The sequence below is a fragment of the Equus caballus genome, chromosome 31 (assembly GCF_041296265.1).
Source record: "Equus caballus isolate H_3958 breed thoroughbred chromosome 31, TB-T2T, whole genome shotgun sequence".
Taxonomy (NCBI): Eukaryota; Metazoa; Chordata; class Mammalia; order Perissodactyla; family Equidae; genus Equus; species Equus caballus.
This window is the reverse complement of record NC_091714.1, coordinates 23,779,632-23,803,768: the sequence shown is the minus strand read 5'-3', so window position 1 is coordinate 23,803,768 and position 24,137 is coordinate 23,779,632. Positions and strand designations below refer to the sequence as shown.

Here is a 24,137-nt window from a genome sequence, read left to right as displayed (position 1 = left end):
AGCGTTCACAGGTTTGGATCTCAGGCATGAACCTACACACCACTTGTTAAACCATACTGTAGTGGCATCCCACAGAGAAATTAGAGAAGGATTAGCATGACTGTTATCTCAGAGAAAATCTTCCTCAAGCCAAAGGGGAAGACTGGCAACGGATGTTAGCTCAAGGCCAATCTTCCTCACCAAATAAATAAATAAAAAAGTGAGGTATTGAAGTCTCCAACTATTATTATAGAAATGTCTATTTCTCCCTTCAATTCTGCCCATTTTTGCTTCAAATATTTTGATGGTCTGTTATTAGGAGCATAAAATTTTATCATTGTTATATAGTCTTGCTGTATTAAAACTTTTATTAATATATATTATCCTTGTTTGTCTCTCATTAACACTTTCCATCTTAAACCTATTTTGCCTGATACTAGTATAGCCACCTCCGCTCTCTTTTGGTTACTATTTGCATGGAATATGTTTTCCAGCCTTTCCAACGTTTCAACCTATTTCTGGTTTTGAATCTAAAATAAGTCTCTAGTAGACAGCACATAGCTGAATCATGTTTTTTTTTTAAGCCTCGCAGTGCATAGTTGTATATTCTTAGTTGTGGGTCTTTCTAGTTGTGGCATGTGGGATACCGCCTCAGCATGGCTTGATGAGCGGTACCACATCCATGCCCAGGATTCGAACCGACAAAACACTGGGCCACCTGCAGCAGAGCGTGTGAACTTAACCACTCGGCCATGGGGCCAGCCCCCTGAATCATGTTTTTTATCCATTCTGCTCATCTCTCTTTTTATTGGAGAGTTTAACCCATTAACATTTAAAGTAATTACTGATAAGGCAAGTTTAAATTCTGTCATTTTGCTGTTTTGTTCTATATGCCTTATAGCTTTTTTTGTTTCCTATAATATCGTATCTTTTGTGTTTCATTGATTTTTTGCAGTGAAATGTTTTGTTGTATTCAATAAGTATTTTCTTTGTGGTTGCCATGGATATTACATTTAATATCCTAGAGTTACAGTACTGTATTTTGAATTTATACCAGTTTAACTTCAATAATATACAAAAACTCTGCTCATATACAGCTTTGTCCCCCCTTTCATTTATTTATGTCAAAAATTACACCTTTGTACATTGTGTGTCCAAAAACATAAACTTAAAATTGTTTTTATTTCATTAGTCTCTTAAACTATGTAGAAATAAAAATGTGGAGTTAGAATAATACTAGCTTTTACACTAATAATTGTTTTTTTTTAAAAAACATATGTCTCAAATCATGTAGAAAAAAAGTGGAGTACTGGAATCATTATTTATTCATATGGCTTTGATTTACTGTCTAGTGTCCTTTTACTTCAACCTAAAGAACTCCCTTTAGGATTTCTTAAAGAGCAGGTCTAATGGTAATGAACTCACTCAGCTTTTGTTTATCTCAAAATATCTTAATTTCTCCTCACTTTTCAAAACTATATCAAGTTTTGCCACATATAGGATTCTTGAGTTAACAGTTTTATTTTTTTTCTTTTAGCACTTTGAATATATCAGTCCACTGCCTTCTGGCCTCTAAACTTTCTGATGAGAAATTTGCTAACATTCTCATTGAGGATCCCTCATATGTGATTAATCACTTCTCTCTTGTTGCTTTCTAGATTCTCTCTGCTTTGTCTTTCAGCAGTTCGATTATATGTCTCAGTGAGAATCTCTTTGAGTTCATTGTACTTAGATTTCGTTGAGCTTTTAGATGTTTATGCTCATGTTGTTCATCAAATTTGGGGAGGTTTTGGCCATTATTTCTTCAAATAACTTCTCTGCCCTTTTCTTTTTCTCTTCCCTTCCTGGGATCCCCACAATGCATGAAGTGTCCACTTGATGGGCCCCATGAGTTCCTTGGACTCCGTTTGCTTTTCTTCAATCATATTTCTTGAGGTTGCTCAGACTCAACAATTTCAATCCTATCTTCAGATCTGCAGATTCTTTCTTTTATCTGCTCAAATCTGCCTCTGAATCCCTCTAGTAAACTTTTCATTTCAATTATTGCAATTTTCAGCTAATTTATTTTTGGTTTCTTTTTAGGTTTTTCTATCTCTTTTTAATATTTCCATTTTGTTCACATATTATTTTCTCGACTTTCTCTCATCTTCCTTTAGTTCTTTGATCATCTTTAAGACAGTTTGAAATCTTTGTCTACTAGATCTGCCATCTGTTCTTTCTCAGGGTCAGTTTCTATTGGTTTACTTTTTTCTTTTTAATGAGCCCTACCTTCCTGGGTTTTTTTGTATGCCTTCTGATTTTTTGTTGAAAATTGGACATCTGAATCTAACAATGTGACAACTCTGAAAATCAGTTTTTCCCCTTCCGCGCAGTTTTCTGTTTTTGTTTTTTTATCTTTGTTTTCTTGATTGATGTAGGCTGTCTCCATGCTGAGCAACAGCCTGAGGTGTAAACTGAAGGTCTTCTCAGATCTTTTCTGGCCTGCTCCTTTCCCTGGCATGCACAGTGACTTTCTATGTTCCCCTTTAAATGCAGTTGCTTTTGGATGTTCTAGTCTTTAATGTCTATCTTCCAAAAGAGGAAAAAGAAAAAAATGAATAAGGAGGTCAGGGCACTAGCCCTTTAAATCCCCTGGAAGTCACTTCAGTTGAAAGAGGAGGGGCTTACAACGAGTGGGCTCCAGAATGGCTGCACAACTCTATGTGTGAACCTCCCTAAGCAAAAGCAGCCATCAACAGTCAGAGCACAGATCCTCAATATTTGGAGGACAGAGTCCTTACTGCTCACTATGACTCCATTTAACTGTGTGGAAACTGCTTCAGGAACACATGCACAGTTGCCCACCACAGGGCTGGAGGTGTACTATGGGCAGCTGCTGCTAAACTAAGAGCTAAGATTGACTGGAATGAACTACAACTCATTGTCCAGGCCACGCTGTGGAAGTTGCGAGCCTTCAGTTGATTCCAGAGTTCCAAAACAGTTACATCAGACAGATTCTGCACTGCCATTGTTGTCTGGGTGGGCAGATGGATTCCTGGTGCTTCCTACTCTGCCATATTCCTGGAATTCGCCTCCTCAAACAAACAGTTTTGAACACACACTATGTTCTAGACAGTAGGAAGCCCCTTTCCTGGAGGAGCAATCTAGTGAGAACAGAAAACAACAACAGAACAAAAAATTAATTATACAGAATGTTACAATGAGATACATTTTTGGGGGGGAATACAGAAGGGTGAGGAGGACTGGGAACGTGTTGGGGAGGGTGTGACTGTAAACGGAGCACTCAGCGTAGGCTTCACTGAGAAGGTGAGATTTGAAGAGACGAAGAAGGAAATCAATGTAGAAGGAAGGTCGGGGATCAGAGTACACGCAGCCACAGCTGCACATTTATTCCAAACGGACTCACTTAGGGAATGGTGTCCTGTAGAGAAAGAGGGAGAGAAAGAAAGAGTTTTTTAAGTTATTCCTTTTATTGCCAACAAACTATTTTAATTCCTTTCTTCAAGGACTCCTAGTTCAGAACCAGTCGTTTTGACTAGAATGTTTTAAAATTATTCTTTAATCAAATGTTTTGAGGTTTTATAACCTGGATTTTTGTCCCAAACTTTGACTGTTTCTTAAATTGTACTACATTTAAATTAAAAATAGAAAAATATTGCTCATTGTTTTGTTTTCTTAAAACAATGTGCTTATCTGAGGAAGAAAACAAATTTAAAATCTTGTATTTTCACTGCATGATAGATACTCTTCTAATGTAAACATTTTTTCCACAATTTTTTCATTACACAGCTCTTTCCTTGAACGTCATACATGTGCTAAAAAGTTAGAAAAACCTGGGACTCTCTTAACAATATCTGAATAAGAAATAAAGAGCCATAGCAATAACAAAGCTTTCTTTCATCATAATATTCATGAAAAGTGATTTATTTTGTCTTTTTACTAAGACTGAAAAAGAGCCAGAATTATTACTATTTGCCAGAGATGAAAGAGAATCTTCAGTTAATAGAGACACCAAGTCTAAGAAAGGTGTAGATACGTCAGTGTTTTTTTGATACAGAAAATGCATATAGGAGTACCTACTTTTGATAAATATGACCACAATATGCATTACTCCGAAATATGAGCATAAAGTAATAGACAACATGAAAAATATTGAAAACGTTAATGATCTATTAAGGCATTGTAGGTAGAAAGCAAGTGTCGAACCACATAACTTTTATATTCCTATTGTAAAGATATTTCAAAGTATTGAAAATTGCATATGGGAACAAAGTTTGATTAGAATTAATAAAGGTGATCCCAAGGACAGTTTTTTAGTTGTTTGTATAAACGATTCAGATTAATATAAAATATTCAAGGGGTAATTAAATTTTTAAGTCTAGAGAAATCACTTATTTTCAAATTGGATTGTTACACATTTCCCGATGTTAATTTTGATCATGGTTTTGCAGGCTTATTTTGTAAGTCTTGTATTATGTTTTCTAAAGGATGTATTTGTTAGTGCTTGAATTTCATTAGTATTGAAACAGTTTAATTTGTATAATATTAATATGGCAATATTATACTTATTAATTCTACTTAAAGTAGAATTTTAAAGCATAAATTTAAAAATTTATATGAAAGCATAAATCTGAAATTTCAAGTATATTAATGTAAAAGAAATATGGATAAAGTAGCTTTGTATGTTTGAGCCATATTTTCATTAACAAATAATACATTGTCATGACCTTAAATCCTAGAGACAAGAAAACAAATATTGAATGATAAACTGATTAACTAACAAAGCATAAATCTGGCTCTCAATCCTGTTTATTATAAGTAGATTCTTATAGATGATCTGACGATAAGTAATCAATTATCTTTCAATAACTTGATCAAAATAATATTTAGTAAATCCAACTTGGTAAATGGACTTTTCCTTTTCCTATACATTCTTTAATGCAACAAATGAGTGAGAACTACAAGATTATCTTTTAAATGTGAGCAAATGAATAATTATGGAATTAAAATGTGGATTTGTATTACTTCTCTCAGAAAGACTGAGGTCGCATGATGGAAAGTCCTTCAGAAGATGAGAAAATGTGACTATTAAGGGGTTATATCACTGCAGTGCAGTAGGAACAACATAGTCTAGCTAGAATGCAAAACTCTCAAATACGAGAGAGTTTTCAAATTAGGGTTGAATGGTAAGGAAACTGTTAATGGGAATTCTAGGCCACAGGAGTACGGAATGTGGAAAACTAGGCAATCTCATACAGATGGCTATAGTGAAAAGCCACATTTAATTGACGATAAAAGTGTTCAGAAAGCATTTCATCAATAAGTTGATGATGTGGAGTATCTGTTTGCCAGGCAATGGGATTCCACAGGTCAAGAAAAAGTCAGTTAGGAGATTGTTTTAGTTGGTGTGTTATTTAATATTTTTGAATTAATGAGTAAATAAACATACTGATTAAATATTATCTCATTTAATTCTTAAACACTGATCTGACAAAAGTACTATTGCATCATTCCAATTTCAAAGATGAGAAAACTGTATCTTGGAGACATTATTAACTAACCCATCCAAGTTTGCATAACTAGTTCTTGAAAGAGCCAAACCTCATACCTAAGCAATGTGGCTTCAAAGTGGGTCCCCTAACTTCTGTCCTGTGCTGCTCCAGAGCTGAGGGCTGGGATAGTAAGTGCACCTGGACCGTTTCTGAACACTCTGTTTCTACAGATGTTACCTCAGATCACGTGAGCACTGCTGGCAACACCATCACGCAGTGAACACAAACGGAGCATGCAATAAACCAATCATTCCTAAGTCTTTTCTTTCCCACATGTCACTGAGTTACATTTGTTTTCAATTTGTATTTTTTAAGCTGTAAATGTAGAATTTTACATTTGTCCCTCTTACAGTTCATTTTAGTAGACGTCATTCCGGATCATCCTGAAAATTATTCTGTAATCAAATGAATAGATATCATTCCCAGGCAAATTTTAAAAGGAAATTTAACTAAACCTAGCAGAATGTGAGGTGCAGATTATACAAATTTAAGAGTGTAACATCATTTAAAGAGATATTACAAAAGACGATCACACCATAACTAGTGATATCAAAAGGAAAGAATTTCGACTGAGTGAGGCTCTTTTCTAATTAATCAGTTACACAGGTATAAAGGTAAACCTTTTTTACTGTTTTAATGAGTACCTGCTCTAATTATCAAAAGGGTTTAATTGAACTTGAGGTTAAGGAGCTTCCATAATGTCTTAACTTGTGAGGTTATCAGAATGAGTCTACTTTTGGCAGAAAAAGAATCATCTCTTCCAGTGTTAAACTACCTAATTGTTATAAACAGTGGTAAATTAAACAGGATTCTATTTTTATGTTATAAAATTCACTAGAATCTTCATGCCCTTACTAATCCACTTGTGGCTTTTTCACCCTTATGGCATCACTACATAAATAAATAAGGGGCCAGCCCATGGCAGAGCAGTTAAGTTCACATGCTCTGCTTCAGGGGCCCAGGGTTTCCCTGGTTTGGATCCCGGGCGCGGACAACGGCACCGCTCGTCAGGCCACGCTGAGGCAGCGTCCCACATGCCACAACTAGAAGGACCTACAACTAAAATATACAACTATGTACTGGGGGGATTTGTGGAGAAAAAGCAGGGAAAAAAAAGAAGATTGGCAACACTTGTTAGCTCAGGTGCCAAACTTTAAAAAAAAAACGCAAATAAATGAATAAATGTAAATAAATAGATGATCCTAAATTTATATATACTTTTCTTAATTCTTTTGACAAATATTTATTCTTCAATGCCTACTATAAGTCCACCCATCCGAGTTTAGGGTACTTGGGTAATTTCCGAAACAGTCGGATGCTTTGTAATGGATTATTTGCAACTGCCCAGAAGTTGGTTACTGAGTATATTTCTGGAATCTTCCCTTGCTAATTAGAGCATTCCATTGAACCCCAAAGGGCACTAAGCCTGCTATTCACAATAGAATCAAGGTGTGCACGACTGCTATATAATTCAAGCAAAAAGTCTTGAAATATATTTGCCCAACCAGAAAACAGGAGAAAATTATTTTTACTCTCCTCTCCCAGCAATATGCAAATTTGAAAGAGAAATGTAGTTCTCTTTCGTGTCATATTGATTGTTTTTGGCTTTCACTGACTCAAACAGGGTAGATCAATGTGGGATTTTACACTTTGCTAGAAACAGCTTCAGCAAAACATGTTATTATTAGCTTCATTTGCAATTATAATTTCAAAGGCATACTTTGCCGCAGCAGGAAGAGAGGCCAAGGAAAATAGAAACCATAAATGAGAGACAGCTTGGCCATGGGTTCAGGTGCCAGCAATTTGTTCAGTTCATTGGATTCAGGTTGCCTCTTCCCGTTTTTGATAATAATTCCATTTTCCCTTATGAATGAACAAAGTGATTGTTTTAAAGGAATTTTAAATTTGGAAAATTCCTGTTTTTAACAACTAATACACAGGTCCCAGAATATTTATCACTGTTAAAAAAAATTGTTTAGATTTTTCTCATTTGTATTCTAGCTCCCTCTATAAATATGTACTCACTGTTGTTACCCCATTAAAATACTGAGAAGTCCCCTAATTTCTGTGTGCCTGGTGATCCTTGGTCAGTTGGTAATGAATGAATCTAGTCAAACCATATGACTATCAAACACTGCTCTCAAAGACACAGGGCCTTTATCCCATAGCAGTGTTCCTTCCTCCAGGTTAATTCAGGATTTGGGGTTCATAGGACAACTTCTAGGAGTTATTATTTGTGAAATATAGAAATTCAGGTAAACTTTCAAATTTTGATTTTTTTTTTTTTTTGCTCTGCAAGCACAAAAGATACATATAACTAGTTAAACTATGTATATTTTGTCTCAGTAAGGTAATAAGGGACATTCCTCAAAGAATTTATCTTGGATGTTTTTTCCTTCCAGTGAATATCGGGTAACGAATCACTCATTACAGCACAGCTCTGTTGCAAGAGAGAATGATTGCAATGTGCTCACTGTAAAACAATGGCGGTGGGAGCAGCTTTTTTTGTTGTTGTAGTTGTGTTGTGATTGCTACGTTGTTTGAACATGTATCAAAGATTTTATTTAACTTATTGATTAATGAAGAAACCAGTAAGAGATTACAACTGGTTCCTGTCCTCACTTTTTTAACGGGCTATCTGCCTCAGTTTCTCATTACCTTTCCATTTCCCCAACTGGATTTGGAGCCTTGGTTGATTCTCAGCCTATTTGTCAATCTTTCTAATCTTTGACAGTGTCTTCTCTTTGGGAAAAAAACTCTTGTTCCCATTATCCATATGGCTTTCTCTAAATCATAAAGTTCTTGCCTACTTAATTTTGAGTGTTGTCTCCCTAAGAAATCTGGCTACTGTATCTCACCCACCAGATACAGATTTTTTATATTTCAGCCACTGTTAAAAGACCCAGGTGCTATTCTTCAACAGCCCCTTAATTTAGACTCCTACCAACCATCTCACTCAGAGAAGAGCCATCCACCTACATAAATTCTTCTAGTTCCAGTCAGTAAATTCTCCTTCCCTCTGCTTTCTCACCCGTATTTTCTTGAGATTCTGGTACACTCATGGTAGATTAAACATGAGATGAACAAGAGCACAATGATAAAGAGGGACCAGCAGTCAGGCCCACTATTCTGAGTTACATGTTCTTCTGGGGTTACTCAATGGCCATATACCTCTGGTATGTTAGTAAGCCACCCTTAAATGATTTCCCATGTTGCTAAGAAAAAGATGCAGCCAAGCTTATAACTGAACATAGATAACAAAAACCTTTGTCATTTTTACCCAATAGACCCACAGGAATAGAACATAACTTCCAGTTTAGGTTAACTAAAAATTAGACAGTAAAAACTTGTTCTCACATTGAAAAATTGAACTAATTGAGTTGGGTATAAAAGAAAGAAAACTTCAGAGTAAAACATGTGGCCACTGTGTTTCCACCGAAAGAAAAGAAGGACAGTGGGACCCCTGCACAGGGGCATTTGCCTTCCTTGCTCACTTACAAGCCCACCACGACCTTCCCCTACTGTGGTTATTAATATGGGTCCAGGGACAATGTAAAGGAGAAAGACACCATCAAACTTACAAAATCTTATGATATTTGATTCATCATGATTCCTCCAATACTTTAAATATCCTGAGCCTCATTTCACACCAATTTTCTATTTCTCTGCTTGCTCCTTACCTTTGATTGAGCCAAGATAAGTTTCTCTAAGTTACTCAAAAGTGCCAACAAATTACCTACCTCGGGGCCTTTGCATGGAATACTCTTTCCCTGACTCTTCATCTAGTAAAATTATACTTTGGATCTCAGCTTAAATGTAATCTTTTCAAAGAGGCCTTCTCTGCTGCCAAAACAGACTTACCTATCACACCTAGTTTGTTTTTTAATTAATGTTTATCAGATTTTTTTACTATGCATTTATTTGTGTGACAGTGTGTTTACTGACTTTAATGTTTATCCCACTGAACTGGACTTGCTTAGCAGTAAGGAAACACATTAGCTCGCATGAGAGTAAGTCAAGAGGTAGGTCAGACTTCAAGGTTATTGGACGAGTAAAAACTCAGATTGGAGAATGGCTGCCATGACTTTATGTTCCCTTGCTCATATTCTACAGGAAGGAGAAAGCTGGTTTGCAGAGACTTAAGACCAAGTAAAAACTTCCCTAAAAGACTTCAGGAAACCTAACGTCCCACTCCATTGGAGAACATGGATCGCATACTGACCCTTGAGCTGATCATTGGCAAGAGAGACGGGGTTTCTTTTAGTCCAACCTGACCCATCCTTGGAATTGAGGTTGGGATCAGGTTTTTCTGAGGCATGGACTGTGTGGGAGAGAAACGCATACATTCACTAAGTTAGTGTTTTGTTGTGAAAAAGGAAAAGGAAATCAATCCTCGGTAAACAACCAGCAATACCGACCCCAGCACTGAATATACGGAATTTCTTCATCTTGTTTAAACTGTGTAACGTTGTCATCATGTTTGTTTTTAATGTTTTAAAATGTCATGATCCCATTGTTTACTATTCAAGTTATATCAACAAATGTCTTTTCTACTACTCACAGGGTGAGAATTTAGACACATTTAGATGAACTTTTATAGGTAGCGAGAAGCAGATTTCCCATCAAAAACGATTAAATTTGTTTCTAAAATCCATGTCCCTCACATGAAGGTTGAAAGTAAATAACACCTGATGTTATCTATCAGGAAAGCTGTTTCAATCCATCACTCTGAAACACTCCAGCTTACCAAGTACTAGGAGAATTAGAGGTCACTTCTAGAAGAGGGAATTGGAAAATACGTGTCAAATCATGCAGTAATCCAATTAAAGCATAGTTAATTCTGCATAGGATTTATGTAGCAGCGTTGTGTCTAACTGTAAAGCAATAAGAACATAAGAGTTTAGGATCGAGAGGCTCGATAGAAAAGAAGAGCGTGTCTGTGCCTTGCCTGGTGTATCACCAGGTCACAGAAGCATGAGTCGAAAATGCATCTGAGGATCCGTTCAGTGGAATCAATGAGGCGGCACATGGAGATCTGCAGGAGGCTGGATCGTAATGAAGCATTAGAGGCTCACGTTCTGCTCTCAGGTCAGCCCAGCTCCAGGAGCCTGAGCTGTCTGCAGCGGAGTAGAAGCTATCCTAGAATGATAACCGAAACTAAAATCAGTTATCTTGTGAGTTCTTCTCTAAAACAAAGAAATCTATTAAAACCGCCGATGTAGAATGTGTTTGTGCTTGAAAGAATTAGTAGAGATGAATCAAATTTCCTACGATACGTGCATTTGACACCAGCAACTTCAAAGAAATACAACTAACCAGCTTCGTAAGCAGAAGACCCGTATACGCATCCATGCATGAATAAGCACACATCCACAAATGTGTGTGTGCACATATGTGCACACTTGAATTTAGATCCACTGTAGGGAAAGTTGAAAACCCTTTATAATGAGCATATCAGCTCTAATTTCCATAAATAAGCAGTAGCCTCTTCCAATATAATCCAGAATAATCTGAGTCACTACCATACTATTGTGTGTCTACTATATACCAGCACTTTCATTATCCAAGGGCTGCCATGCTAAAATTGTGCAGTTTGGCACTGCGCAAAGATGCTGGGCACAAAAGCAAGGGAATCTGTATACTCTGGCAGGGGCTGTGCCCTCCAAAGTAGGATGCATCCACCCAAAACTGGCACCTTTTTCTAATTAATCCACCACAAATTCAAATTCAAATTATTCAAACTCAGATTCTTCACATCTGCACAGAGGCGCTGCATGTGTAACAGCTGCAGTGTCATCGTCCCATTTGTTCCTGGCAACACATCCTACAACGTAGGTGGTTTTGAACTTCCTGTAATCTAAAGTGTTCTCAAGCAGATTGTTCTCAAAATAGTCAAAGAAAATAATCTGAGCACATCTTATCCTGCCTGACTGTGAGATCTCAAGTAGCCTCCCCAATATGTATTTGGATTCTAATATTCAGTTGGTGCAATATTCTTAGATTAGAATTTTGTGCATTACTTCTGCTTGTTTCTCCACCAACCCCGTGACTACTGTCTTCTCATGATACCACTCTACTCCATGGAAAATCATAGCTCTCTTGCCTGAGTTCCGTGGCCAGGAAAACACACACAAACTGTTAGTAACGGGATCCAGGCTCTCTGGATAGGGAAAAGAAATTACAGAACACAATAGCAATAATTCAAAATTGAATGTCACACACCAGCTACTACATCTCTGCTGTAAGTTACTACTCATCACTGTCATAAGGGAGCTCATGACTGGCCGTGAGGCTCCATAGCCTTAGCCTGACACCATCATTTCAGGACTCCATTTCTTCCAACCAAAACCAATTCCCTTCCTGGTCTTCCCCAGAAGAACTCTATTGGGGAGTGGTAGATTGTTCACAAATTCTTAATTCTTTATTCTATAGAATAATTAAATTCTTGCTTTTCTAAATTTCTTTCAGTAAGACTAGATGAGCCTATTCTTTCATAATCACTTTCCCCTGGGTTAAGTTCCCCCGCTTTCCTGAAATGTAGAGGTGGCTTCAATTGTTATTATTTTAGATAGCAACCTTTTCTTCTCTGATGTATGCTTTCTACAAAAGAGAAAACTGAGATTCAGAGAGCTTGTGTAACTTATATGACATCACTGAGAATCCAAAGTCTACTGTCTTTTCATTACTCACCGATTTGAAGCTAATTTAGTAGATAAGAAAAGACCTTGAACATGAAAAGACACTTATGCTAATATTCAGGGGAAAACTATTACATGGACTCCATACATTCAACACAATAAATATTATTGAGCACCAGTCATGCTCAACTACACAAGAGAGGCAGGTCCCTATAACTACAAGTTTATCTTCTCCTAGAAGATACAGACCTTGAACAAATAAATATATACTGCAATTAGTGCTAAGCGCTGTGAAGGGAGAAAATAAGATGCTACAAGGAAATAACAGAGAAGACCTATTTTAGAGTGCAATCAACTAATCTCTTCTATGTTCTTTGAAACACGAGATAAAATTCTTTCCTAGATATTTTTAATACCTTAGATATTTTTAGGAAAATCTTAGGAACTGCATGAGTTCAATAGACATATTTAACTACTATTCTAGTCTCCTAATTTTGTTCCTCTCATTCTGAACCTGTCTCAAAGCAAAATATAGGCCTATAAACACAAGCAAGCAGAAACAAGCCACCACTCTGAATGAACCATGCGCCTTCTCTTGTCTCTTCTCTCCACGCTGGGCACTACAAGAATAAATCGCCTAACAGGGCATCAAGTGGGGACCGCGTCTAGAGCACACTCGCTATGCCCCTGGATGCAGATGTCTGAAGACCCTAGTGCATTTCCCTGGCAGCCCCTTCTCTCACCACTGAACCATTCACCACTTAACACTGGGCGGAGGCCAGAGAAAATGGGAAACATCAGGTGGGAATTCTTCATCTTTCCACCTCTAAACCTCATTGCACTTTACTCAATTCCTCCTGCCTTTTGACCGTTAGATCTTCTGATCTGAAGCTGAGCATTCATCTGTGCTCTGGGTCTCATCCCCTTCACCCTTTCAGAAGACATGTGCTGTGACTGTCCCTGCTCTCTCCTCCTATCTTCATCTCTCACTTCCTACCTGATCTTTCCTGTTGTCTTTTTTATGTAAAATAAATAAATGAATAGAACAAAAGCCCACCTTCAATCTACATACATCTCCTAACAGTGGCTTTATCTCATCTTACAAGTTCTCACCCTAATTTCTCATAAGGAAAGTTGTTAATTCCATTTTCTGACACACAATTCATTCCAACCCCAACCAAATAAGTTTCCACTCCTCTACTATAGTGCTTGTCAGGGACTGAATGTTTGCGTTCCCTCAAAATTCCTATGTGAAATCCCTAACTCCAAGTTTGGCTATATTAACCCCAGTGTGGCTGGGCAGGGCCTCTAAGAAAGCAATTAAAGCTAAATCAGGTGATAAGAGTGGGATCTGACCCCACAGGATTGGGATTCTGATAACAAGAGACACCAGAGAGCTCATTCCCTCTTTCTTCACACACACGAAAGAAAGGCCATGTCAGGACACAGCGAGAAGGTGGCCATCCACCAGCCAAGAAGAGAGAGGTCTCATCAGAAACCAGATTTGCTGGCATCTTGATCTGGAACTTCCAGCCTCCAGAACCAGGAGAAAATAGATTTCTGCTGTTTAAGCTACCCAATCTGTGGTATTTTTTTATGGCAGCCCTAGAAGGCTAAGCCATAGCTTTCGGGAAAGTCACTAAAGCCACCATATTGTAAATCCAGTTAACATATTTCAGTTCTCATCACAAGTAAACTGTTTTATTCACATTGATTGAACAAATACTTTTGAAAACCTACCACTGTACTAGGCATGGAGAACGCAGAAGTGAACAGAAGAGGCAGGTCCCTCTACTCATGAACTTCTATGCTAGCAAGTGGGAGACGGGCAAAAAACATCAAACAAATGAACAAAAATAATATTAGAGAGTGGTAAGAATGTACCATGGTGACGATAATGGTGTTAGTCAATGACTCTCCTCCCTTGAAACACTGTCTTTCTTTATTTACCTGGGTTTTCTTCCGCACCTCTTGCCATTTTTTTCTCAGTCTCATGTGCTGGCTTGTGTTCTCCTAACCATAATTTAGATACTGACAATCCTCTAGTCTTGATCTTGGGCATTATTCATCTTCAAAGATAACATCATATTTATTTACTATATTGCAAATAACTCCAAATTTTATATCTTCAGCTGAGACCCCTCCTTGGGGGATGTACATATCCACAGCTTCCCTTGAATGTCTTAAATACATTCCAACCCAGTTTTTCCTCAAAAAGCTTGAAGACATCCCAGAAAAAAAGGTCTCAACCACCACAATCAATTGAACATGGATCCGAACCCTAAGTGCCTTTCAAAACTTCTCTTCTCTTCAAACCTTGACCGTTCCTTGACCACCCTCCCAAGGTGCTCCCAGTCTCCCTCTCCCCGCTCACTTCTCCGTCCGATTGTGTGCCCAGGGCTACCTTTTCTAAATGAAAATATAATTATGGTGTTATCCTATGAAAGACACATCCCCACTGGTTTTAAAACAATGAGTAAAACCTTTAGAGTATTTTAGAAGATGCAAAAAATCTCTAGAATCTTCTAAAATGTTCTTCTTTTCTAATCTCCTTACTCTCCAAACTCCATGCAGGTCTTTCATTTTCTCTGATGCACCATTCTGTTTGCTGCCTCCAAGCATTTGAGCAGGCTTTTCCTTCTTCCTGAGAAAGGATTTTCCCAACTCTTATATAATAATATATCTACTCATCCTTAACACTTCAACTCAAATTTACTTCTTTAAGAAAGCATTCCCTGCTCCGCCTCCTGACGTTACAGACAAAACTCTCTGTGCTCATTACACTTATATCTTTAAAGGAGAAACAGGCAATGATCAAATAAAGCAAATGGAATATCAGTGATCCAGAGATTTCACTCTGAAACATAACCAGCAGAAATGTAGATACAAAATTATCAAAGACATATACAGCAGTGAATATAGCACTACCACTAGCCCAACACTGGGAAAATCCCAAATGCTCATCTACAGCAGAGTGGGTGCATTATAAGGAATTCACATAAAGAAGGACTATACAGCAATGAATATGAAAAGCTTACAACTGCATATGCCAGCAATAATGAACGTCACAAAAGTAATGTTTCATAAAAGAAGCCCAAAATAAGAGGGTATGTACTTTCTGTCTTATTCCATATACAAAAAATTCAAAATCAGACAAAAACAAATCTATGCTATTAGAAATCAGGACAGTAGTTACCATGGGCTGGGGTGGTAGTGACAAGAAGAAGATAATGAAGAGTTTTTTGGGTTGTGATAATATTCTGTTAGTTGTTCTGGGGGTAGGTTTTAAGGGTTCTTTCACTTTGAGACACTCATTCAGCTGAGCATTTATGGTTTGTGATTTTGCTGTATGTATGCTCTACTTCAAAAAAAATTCTTTAAAAATGTATCGTACATCAGATGCTAATTACATGGAAAAAATGAAGAAAAAATGAGAATAGACATGGCTGAGGAGGAACATGGTTTGCAGTATTGGTGGCTACATTAAATAGGGTAATCAGAAAACATCTCGTCTATCTTCAGCAGAAATGTGAAGGTGAGGGAAAAGCTCATGTGAGCATCTGGGAAAAGTGTTCCCGAAAGAGGAAACCACAGTGCAAAGTTCACTGAGATCACTGCCAACCTAGCACTTTCAGTGAACAATGAAGAGGCCAGCATAGCTGAATGGAATGATCAAGGGAAGAAGAGGATAGAATTAGTACATGAAAGCAAAGGGGATGTGAAGCTGGAGATTTCAAAGCCTTTTAGGCATTTGTGAGGCAGGGAACTGAGCTTCCCAGTAAGCACACTTTTGTGCAGCCCGCTTCCACGTGAAACGTCAACTGGCCCCCTGTAGGCAATAGTGTGGCATTCATTACTTCATCCTAAAAAGTCTTGCTTCCTGCTGTGGTTTTTGGAATACTCACTTTTGAGGAAGCTAGCAATGATAAGAAGTCTACCTTGAGACTTCCATATTCTAAGGAAGCCCAAACTAGCCAATGGGGAAGCTGCATGTTGAGAGCGATCCTGGCCAGCCCCTAGCTGCTCCAGCCATTCTCAGTTAATGCAGTGTGAGTGAAGAAGCTGCCTTGGATGTCCAGTTTCACCAAAGCCTTATATGAATCCAGCCCCAGCAGCATTTGAATGCAATTGCATGAAAGACCTCAAGAACCACGCATCTGAACCCAGTCAAATCCAAGCATGAGATAATTTATTATTTTAAGCCATCAAGTTTTAGCATGGTTTTTGACTCTGCAAGAAGTAACCAAAACAGGATTTTCTTCTAAATGAGATAGAAAGCCACTGGAAGATTCTGAGCAGAGGAATGACATGTCTTCAAAGGATCATTCATTTATGCTATGTTGTCTGTTGGCGGTCAACAGCAGAAGTAGGAAGACTGCTTAGAAAGTTGTTGCTCTCTTTGCACTTCTTATAACACTAATCACAGTGTTAACTAAATAATTTATTTTGTAACATTTTAATATATTTCTTTCTGACTGACTATAGCTTTATGAAAGCAGGGAGAAATTAGATCTTGTTCACTCATGAATCTTCAGTGTCTGGTAGATGCCCAATAAGGAATTGGTGAGGGAAAGTAAAATTGCATGAATGAATGAATGAAAGCATGCATGCTTCAGATGCTTAACTAAATAAAGACTTAGTTCCTGGATATTATCTATGTTTTTGGTTCCTCCTTTTCATTTCTTCTTCTTATTTCCATTTCTTTTTCTTTAAACTTAATGTCTGGTTTTAAAAATAATTTTCAATATGCATGAATAATTCATGAAAATGAGAATTCAGTCATCATTGACTAAAGAATTTGAATATAGAATAACTTTAATGTTTTTAAATCTAAATGCAGATGTGATAGGAAAACAAACAAAACTATGACTGCACTGAAATACATATTTCTTTCTTGTGAACAAATTTAAACCCTACAGAATAGTAAGACATTTTCTTTACTACTTTGTGGAGTGAAACTGATGATGAGTGAAATATTCTGCAAAATCAAAGGGATCATCTCTGGAAAATTGCAGAAAAATAAAAACTGGCTTATTCTTATATTGCAGATACAGCGATCACTAGTAGGACGACATAGAAAATAATATTCAAAAAAGAAGGAAATTAAATATCTATATATCCAATGCTATCTGTTTCAATAATTATCCATTTAATTATGATTTATTTATTTTTGTCTTATTTTATTTGCAAATGATTTATTTTACTATGTGTGGTTTTATATTTCAGCATCTCCACATCATCACCATGGGCTGTTGTTTTACCCAAGCTTCAAGAAGTGATCCCAGCACTGCAGTAGGACCAGCTCCAGGTGTCAATGACAAGTATTAGATCACGAGGTAGAGAAGCGTGGCTTTATAGTAAAAACCTCCTTGTATCCACTTTTATATTCTTCTGATATATTCAAGGTGGAGTATGAGCAATTTCTAAGGGCACAGATTCTTTTATTACCTCTGTTGTATCAACACGTCTCCCTGAGCTTACACCTGTATCTTAGGAGCGCTCCTTACAATCAGACCAGGCGGGGGAGGCCAGGGGAACAAACGCCCTGTTCATGAATGGATAACAATAGTTACAGTGAGTAAAACGTGGACTGTTTTTATACTACAGCTTCTCTCAGGGAGACAATGGTGGGGGGAAATCTTCCAAGTTGGCAGACTTTTTAACAGGACACCTAGACGGTTGCCTTAGGTAATAAGGTATATTCGGCAAAGGCAAATGGCTTTGCTGGTTGGTGAGAGCAACTGGTAACATTGTAAGATTAGAGACAAAGGGTTCTAGATGACTCATCGAAAGAAGTTCAGCCAGCCCCTGTCCTCATACACCCCAGTGCTTACGCAGTGCATCCAGGGATGAAATAGCCATGGTGGCATAATGCATGAGACCTCCTGCATGGGCTCCCTCTTGCTAAGGTGGTACTAGGTATTGCTGCTATTGAATGTCAAGCCAGTCAAAAGCAGAGACCAAAGTTGAGTACTTGGCGTGGTATCATCCATCAAGGAGACCAACTAGCCACTTGGTGGCAAGTTGAAAACATCAGACCACTTCTACCCTGGAGGGAGTGGGGATTTGTCCTAACTCAAATTGATAGCCATTCTGCACATAGAACTGCCTTTCTTTCCCATGGTATCTTGGACTGCATCACTATTAAAAGGCTTATAGAGTGTCTGATTTATCATCATAAAATGCTCAAAAACATCACTTTGGATCAAAGGTTCCACTTTAAAGAGAAGGAGGGGTGACGATGACAAATAATCAAAGCACGTGCTGGCTCTACCAGATCATACATTACGTGGCCCTCTAAGATCAGAGCTAGGGCGCCAGCTTGGGGATGCCACCTTTGGGTTTGGGACATGGTCCTTCAGGATAAAGCATATTATTTCAAGCAAGAACTATCACATAGGACTGTGTTCTTAACAGCTCGGAAACATGAGCCCAGGACCAAAGTGGTGGAATTAGAATTGATCCTTCTCATCACCATTCCCAATTACTCACATAGGGAATTAAAGATTTCCATTCCTGCAACTTTAGGCTCTTCTGGACTGAAGGTCCTATTTCCTGGAGTGGGGAGTTGGGGGACGTATTCTTCTATCCGCATCTCTAATAAGAGTTCTCACTCCTGAGAAAGAGGCACTCAATAAATACTTCGTGGTTGAGAAAAAGTGTGTGTGTGTGTGAGAGAGAGAGAGCAAGAGAGAGCGAGATGTTGTCTGTGCTTCCATGTCCTTCTGTTCTCCTCACTAGCTCCCTTCAGTGTCTCCTCCTCGGCTCTCTGAACCCACAGGCCAGAAGCAGCAGGCAGTGGGAGGTCTTTTGGAATTTGTTTTGCCTACTTATAGATCAGTTGAAGAATGTGGTATTCTCTTTCTCTCAGTAATGTTGAAGGTATGGATTACGAATCATTTTGTTTGCTCTCTTTATTGATTTTATGTTTGTTTATTGCTTTGTTTTGTTTATTCCAGAGAGTATGATGGAATATTAGAATCAGATCACCACATTATCCTTCAGACCTAGAGGTTCTCTTCAAGTGTGTATTTATACATTTCCTCAAACTAACTGTGTGGAATATATTACACAAGAGGGAAAAGCAACTTTACTATTATATTACCATCTCAGCCAAAATATTTAAGAATGCACATTTCTTTTACAATTGTAATTCAAAACAGATATTTTATAGATGTTTAACAATAACAATGTCTATTAAACATATTTTTTGTTTCTCTAGCCATCAAATTTTATCTTTTGATAAGTATTTAAAGATAGACATTTTAAGAATAAGATTTGATTTGATTGATCTTTTACTAAGAGTCATATTAGGTGATATAAAATGTGCTCTAACACAATCTGTTTTTTATTTCACTCCTTGTAAGAATCACATCTTATCTTAAAGTTCCTAACCATGATTCAATAAAAAGTAGCATGTCAGAAGCCTCGGCTGGCTTCCTGTTGCCTATTAAGAATGAAATAAACCAAAAGAAAGTCTGAGTTTGCTTTCACCTAATGTTATTCTGCAAATATTTGCTTTCACATAATACAAATGAGGAATTCTTGAAAGAAAAATGACTCAACAAGCAATTAATTATATACTCCATTGTTATACCTCTGGTATTGTTCTTTAGAGTTTATGAGTTACATTGAAATCCCAGCTCTGATATTTAATAGCTATATATGATCTTGATGAGTTACTTATCTTCTGTGAGATTCAATTTCCTCATTTGTAAAAATGACAATATTAATCGTACCAGCTGTTTTAAGGAGTAAATTTAATAATGTGAGCAAAAGCACTTAGCATGATGCCTGGTGGTATGCTCTCAGTAAATATTTAGTTGTTTGTTTCCCACTTAATTGCCTCTCAATCACTCTTCTTTCTCCTTTTTCCAACTTCCTTCCTTATTTGCTTTATTTAAATTTTGCATTAACTATGGATATATATCTATATTTATGATAAAATGAATGAACATTGTATATCATTTATTACATATCATACATGTATATAATACATATATATAGATACACATATATAAGAATGTGTATACATATAATGAGGTCAAATATATATAATCAGTCTGATATAGATATATATTATATATTTTTTTCTTTTTTTTTTTGGTGAGGAAGATTAGCCCTGAGCTAACATCTCTGCCAATCTTCCTCTATTTTTGTATGTGGGACACCTCCACAGCGTGGCTGACAAATGGAGTAGGTCTGCACCCGGTATCCAAACCCATGAATCCCAGGCCACCAAAGCAGAGCTGTGGGACTTTAACCACTTGGCCACGGAGCTGGCCCCCCAATCTGACACATTTTTGATGATGTTGTTCTTACTTCTTTCTCTGTTGATTTCCCTACACTTCTGTGATCTCTGTGCTCCGTTAGGGGACACTAGTTTCAAATGTCTGAACCCCCAGTAATGCTACTGCGTATGCCGGGAGTATCTTCTCCAAGGCCCCTACTCCTTCCCTGCATCCTTCAAGATTCTTAAGTCTTACATCTTTACGAAAAATATCCACCATACACATACCTCACCTCTGTCCCCATGGAGGACTACCTACACCTTCCTCTGCACCGTCATTATCTTTTCGAAATATCTCCTCTCGCTATGGCATACGTGTTGTCAATCTACTAAACTGTGCAATCCTTGAGGCTAGAGATCATGCATTACTTATTAATCGTGGCGCTTGTCACATAACAGATACTCAATGAATATTTGTTGAATGTGTTAAATTAAAAGACCTTTATGGTCATTAATTCCAAACATCTGTATAAAGAAGGAGTCCCTTCTACATTCCACAGAGATGCTCATTCATCCAGTGCTTAAAGACTTACGCATCTCATTTCTTTCCCTTTGATTTCAATAGGTTAGATGACTTCAAAAAAATAATGCTTGTTAAGGACCAGTCTACTGGCACGCATTTGGGTTATAAATGCGCAGGCGTTCAGTTTATCAATTCCTAGTTAAATAGCAGCTCCTGTTGAAAAGCACTTAGAGATTTTAGCTCCATATAAGTTAACCAACATGGTAATGCTATTGTTTGTAATATTAAGTACGTTATAATTTTAAGTTTAAGGAAATATTATTCCCACTAATTTTCACATAGGGAGTTCACGACTGGGGTATCATGTCCAAGTCTGATATCTTGTAAAAGAAATACTGATAAACTAGCATTCCAGGAAGAGGGCTATTAGAAATAAGAGGAGAGAAACCACATTTGGAAGAAATAGAACACATACACATTTAACTTACGTGTTAATTCACCCTCCTTAAAGACGTGACTTCACTCATTCATTTCATCCTTAAAAGAAGGAACAAACATAGATGTACTAAGCTTAGAAAAACTTGGTATTAAAACAACACGGTGTAAACCCTATAGGCAGATAAGAACACTTTAGAATTTTTTCTTCATTCCCCATTTACCACTATGGTTTTGTCAGTTATGTATAAGATAAAATGGCTTGAATTCCAGACGGCTACGTGCAGACCTGCTTTCATCGTGGGTCTACGATGTAGCGTTGCGCCCACTACAGAATGTGCACATTTTAAATGGATGACTTAAGGGATTTCCAATCTAATTTCATTTTAGCTATCATCTTCTTTCCACCATTCTTGCTAACTTTAGAATCAAAACCGCCAGGTACAATGTAATATGAGAAATTCTTGAGAAGATTTGAAGAGTTAAAACTGGAGAAGAGATGAATTAGAAGGAAAATGATAAATGTATTCAAATACTTGAAGGATATCAGTCATGCTCTAGAAAGTTAGAAATAAGAATTTGAACAAACGTGTGAAAGTTATAAGGAGACACATTTCAACTTTACAGAAAGAAGTGTTAACAGGGGAAGACAACCTTGTTTTAGTGGTGGAACTGAGCTGGATATATAAACAACATATTATTAATAGGCAATATATATATTTTTTCCCCTAGATCCATTTTCCGCCCTTATTTTTCTCAATATCCTTGGAGACCGCTCTCCATGGCCTTCATCACAGGCCTCTTTGCCCACTGGATTCCTGGGTGCTGCCACTTATGGTATGAATAAGAGAACAGAAAGTGAAATGACAATGAGGCAGTGTACTTGTCATCGCTCAGCTGAAGATCACGGTCACTGTTACGCAGCCCTCTCTACACGGGCCTCTGTTCTCTTCTTCCAGTTACTTCTTCTCCTTGCCACTTCAGGCCTTGGGGGTTCCTCTCCTATATGAGACAAGCCCAAGGAAATTGTGAAATTCAGCATGATTTTCCTGTACCCTCTCCGCAACTTATAAATAGTCCCTATTTAAATCTCCTCAAATTATCCCAATTTGTATATGCCATCTGTTTCCTGCTGTGACATTGATTGATATAAGAAGCCTTTGAAAATTTTATGAATGCTAAGATCTTCTCTTCAAAAGTTAAAAAAAAAAAAAACCCACATAATTAAAATTATTTATTTCGATATTCATGAACCAAACCAAAATTATGCATTCATAAATATAAAAAGGATGTAGGTGGCATTTTGCAGCATTAAACAGAGAGAGATTTTGTTTAGTCAATTTCAGCAAACAAGGAAATTAATATCAACTCACAGATAATATCAACTAATCCAAGAGCATCCTTCTGAGTATCTGACCGGTGAATCATTGTTCCCACAAAAAGCAAAAGATAAATTGTAATTCTCTCCATTCTTTTGACCTTAGATGATATTTCTGACCTTTCTAGCCACTAAATGACTTCCGCTATAGTTGGAAAGCCCTTTTGCCATGGTTTTTCAAAGACCGTTTACCATCTTTTGACAAGTGTAAATTTGGTTTAATAGATTCTACTGTAGTAAAATGTGAACCTCATTTTTTGCCTGTATTTTTATAATACATATTCATCATGTGATATTATCTCTTCATATCCACGGAGCAGATATAATACTAATAGTAACACGAAGTGTGTGTAAGCAGGAGCTTTAGATTAATCTGGAGCTGGAAGAACGAGGAGAACATTTCCAGACAGCATCAGAATGGAAAGCACCAGCGCCCTGCCACTCACCGTGATTGCTGAAGGAATGTGCTATTGTTAACACAGCTCCCAGAAGAGGAAAAGCAGCCTTAGCATCATTATAAGATACAGCCTCTCCTCAAGAACCGAGAAAAATGCGAAGACAGGGAAGCCAAGGGCAGACGGAACGCTGACCCTCATCCAGGGCGCACCCAGCGCTGCGGGGGGAGCGCGCTTGCCTCTAGCTCCTTGCCCGTGTCCTGGGGAGATATAAGAGATTCCCCGCTGACCCTTTCTAATTCTCCCTCACCACAAACGTTTGATTTGCAGGTGCTGCACTTTCAAAGCTTATTTCTTCACCATTTAAACTTATCTTTGGGTATCAGCTGGTAAAAGATTAACAAGTATATTTACTTTGAGATAAAGATTTTTAAGATAAACGTCCTTGACACACGGAACAATTTTTTTATTGATAAAATATTAGAATTTCAAAGAAATGGCTTCTGATAGAATATTATCTACTACAGGCCTTGTGCTTCTGGTTGCGCAGCCAAGCATTTCTTCATGTGGAATTCTCTCCTTTTCTAGAATTCTTTGGGACTCTAAGAAGCCGTCTGAACCCTACCCCCACGTCATCACACAGCTCGGATTAACTGTAAAAACCTGTCCACAAGATGTATCTGAAAAGCAGTAAGAAATATTTTTTAAAATATTACTTACAATATCTAAACTTTAGGAAGTAAAAGCTACATTTTAGAAAAGCTAAGAAAACTAGTCGGCAAACTGCCTTCATCCTACAGAAGGATGTTAGGTAGCAACGCTTGACTCTAGATTCTACCCTGCAGTCTTGCAAAATGTATACCGATTGTGCTGGCAAATTTCTGCCTCCTCCTAGAGAACCCTAAGAAGTTAAGGTTCTGAAGGCAGGAATTTTGAGAAATACTTCATTAATCATGATTTTGAATAATTTATTCCATATTCAAATATGTTTTTAAGCCAGACACAGA

The 24,137-nt window shown here is 37.5% G+C and overlaps 1 long non-coding RNA gene across 1 annotated transcript in view; it reads right to left on the bottom strand.

The window, feature by feature from the left end:
• Positions 1-3,157: 3,157 nt before the first annotated feature.
• LOC111771390 (uncharacterized) overlaps positions 3,158-24,137 on the bottom strand; it is a 65,424-nt gene continuing 44,444 nt past the window's right edge. The window contains exons 2-4 of the long non-coding RNA XR_002805196.2: positions 22,241-22,359; positions 21,411-21,459; positions 3,158-3,400 (exon numbers count right to left, since the gene is read on the bottom strand). This is a non-coding gene — a long non-coding RNA (uncharacterized lncRNA). The remainder of the gene's footprint in view (positions 3,401-21,410; positions 21,460-22,240; positions 22,360-24,137) is intronic.